This window comes from Octodon degus, unplaced genomic scaffold (genome assembly GCF_000260255.1).
Source record: "Octodon degus isolate 3935 unplaced genomic scaffold, OctDeg1.0 scaffold00092, whole genome shotgun sequence".
Lineage (NCBI taxonomy): Eukaryota > Metazoa > Chordata > Mammalia > Rodentia > Octodontidae > Octodon > Octodon degus.
In genome coordinates this window covers 289,973-292,367 of record NW_004524668.1, presented here as the reverse complement: position 1 = coordinate 292,367, position 2,395 = coordinate 289,973, and the positions used below count along the sequence as shown (strand labels likewise).

The 2,395-nt window shown below is 57.2% G+C and overlaps 2 protein-coding genes across 2 annotated transcripts in view; both read right to left on the bottom strand.

The window, feature by feature from the left end:
* Positions 1-1,864, bottom strand: part of Paqr7 (progestin and adipoQ receptor family member 7) — a 12,073-nt gene extending 10,209 nt beyond the window's left edge. Inside the window, exon 1 of the mRNA XM_004637584.2 lies at positions 1,804-1,864. The gene's annotated coding sequence lies outside the window, so the exon portion shown is untranslated. The remainder of the gene's footprint in view (positions 1-1,803) is intronic.
* The window catches only part of Aunip (aurora kinase A and ninein interacting protein), a 24,773-nt gene extending 22,896 nt beyond the window's left edge, over positions 1-1,877 (bottom strand). The window contains exon 1 of the mRNA XM_023722502.1: positions 1,804-1,877. The gene's annotated coding sequence lies outside the window, so the exon portion shown is untranslated. The remainder of the gene's footprint in view (positions 1-1,803) is intronic.
* Between the last annotated feature and the right edge of the window lie 518 nt (positions 1,878-2,395).

The following is a 2,395-nucleotide window of genomic DNA, read 5'->3' as shown; positions in this document are numbered from 1 at the left end:
GGGGGTATTTTTTTTAAAGAGAATAAAAAAATAGCAAGAAGACAAACAAGAACAAGAAGAAGAAGAACAAAAAGAACAAGAGAAAAAAGAACAAGAACAAAAAGGAGGAAGAAAAAGAAGAGAGGAGGAGGAGGAAAAAGAGGAGGAGGAGCACGAGCAGGAGCAGGAGGAGGAGAAACAATACAGAATTGAATTTTACTAAACAAAATGATAGGAATTCAGCAATGGTTGTTTTATTGCATACTGTTGTCTTCAAAATTAGTTGTTCAGATCACCAGATATAAGCATGCAAAATTGGTCAAAGAAAAAAAATTAAGCATTAACTGTTCCTTTCAATACACCAGCAGAAAGCAGCAGTACAATTCTCCAAGCTATCCTATGTATATACATATATATTTTCCCTTCCTTCTTTTCTCCTTTCCCTCATTCCTGTTGTTCCTTCCCTTTGACCAGTATTTTTCCCCTTCACAGTATCTACTGTACCTTTCAGATTTTATTTGCTCTTTTAAGTCCTTACCCTAGGTCCTTCACAAGGGTCAAAGTCAAGGCTAAGCTGCTGCCCCTGCCCTGAAGGTGGGGTGGTCTACTCCACTTTGAAAACAATCCCTGCTCTTCACCAGCACCCACACCCCTGGAGTGAACTCCCAGGGTACGCCGCCGTGGACACAAACTGGACCAGCAGAATTTTGCTCCCTGGCTGGCCTCCCCATCTTTCAGCAAGGGGGTCATCTTCATGGCAAACCAATTCCCCAGCTCAGCCAACCTGCTGCCCCTCCATTTCTCAGGGTGTGAACAGAGACTTTTAATTTGCTTGTGAGCTCACTTCGGTCCTCCTTTTGTACTCTGAAATGTCATCCAAACAAAGTCATTCTTAAGGCAATTCTTCTGGGGAGTGCAGACTCACCACAGCCCAGAGGCTTGTCAACCTGGCCACAGTCGCATGACCTGAGCTGCACTGTGGCCAGCCAGGGCCATCCCGGCAGGAGAACAGGCTGGAGCAGGACAGCCTCTCCCAAGGGGTCCAGAGGCAGCACAAGCCCCAGGCCAGGAGGCTGGGCCGTCCAGGACAGGCACTCCACGGTAGGGTTCTGGGCGCTCCCACAGGTGCAGCCAGGCTCTGAAAACCCATCATATTCTAGGCCTCCTTGACCCGACCCCAGGAAAGTTACCGAGCCATGCTGGGAGGGTTCTTGGGGCCCCCTCTGCACTTCCCTGCTTCTGAGGAAATTAAGCGGTCGGACACGAAGGGAGCCGCCCCCAGCCCAGGAAAGCAGCAGGAGCCTGGGACGACAGCCACTCCTGTGCCCTCAGCAGGCTGTGTCCGAGGTTCTGATTCCCCAACTGGAACCACCCACATCCTTCTCGACCCCCTGTCACCTAGATTCCTTCTTCCAGAAGGAGGAGCAGGGTGGGGTGGGCCGTTCCCTGCCTACGGGCCTGCAGGACCCCCACTCCCCGGACCCAGCAGCCCGCAGTCCACTTCCTCACGCATGCCTTCCCTCCTCCATCCCTCCTTTTGCCCTTCCTCCCTCTCCCTCCAACCACGTGGTCCTGCTCCCAGCGCAGGGACTTCCTCACCCCTCTCCTCAGGTCTCCTCCACTCATTCCCAGATGCGCCCAGCGCTGCTCCTCCTTTCTGCCCCCCCTGAGCTGTTTCCCGGTCCTGCTCCCACCCCAGCCCGGGTGCTCCCTAGGCCGCACCCCACTTCCGACCCTCGGCCCCACGCGCAGAAGCCGGGACACCCGCCGCGCCCCGACAGGACCCCTGCGCCTAGCCGTCTAGCTCTCCCAGGCCCCGCTCACCTGCGCCTCCAACACCGCCCGGAGCCAGCTGTGGCCTCTGGGGCCTCCCGGCCGCTGATAAAAGGCGCCCGGCCACAGCCCCGCCCCCGAGCTGGGAGGGCCCAGCCGCCTCCGCGGGCCTTGGGGGCCGCACCACGCGCCTGGCCCCGCCCGGGCTGGCGCAAGCTCGGAGACCACGCGGGGTGGAGGGCTCAGCGGGCCGCCGCGCCCGGGGACTTCCTGTGGGCGTGCTGCAGCGGAGAGCCCGGGGAGCAGAAGCCCTGTCCAAGTTCCTCCGCTCAATAGCGGGGCCGCGGAGGCTGCAACCAAGCTTTTCCCATTTTCGGATGGTGGGAGCCCCAGGTTCCAATTTCTGGTCGACCTGGGGTGGTGGAGCAGTTGTAGCAGACCTGGACGAATGGCTTTGCTAAGAATCCCAGGCTCAGCCCAGCGCTCAGCAGCCCTTCCCCACGCTGTGGGCCAGATACCTTTCCTCACTTCTTTTCTCTGCTTAGAGGAGCTGCACCCATCGTTGGGCACCCCGTTTTGTGCAAGTTCCTGCTGAAAGCCCTCTCCTCTTGGCCAGTGAGCCATCTGCACCTATGTTAAAACG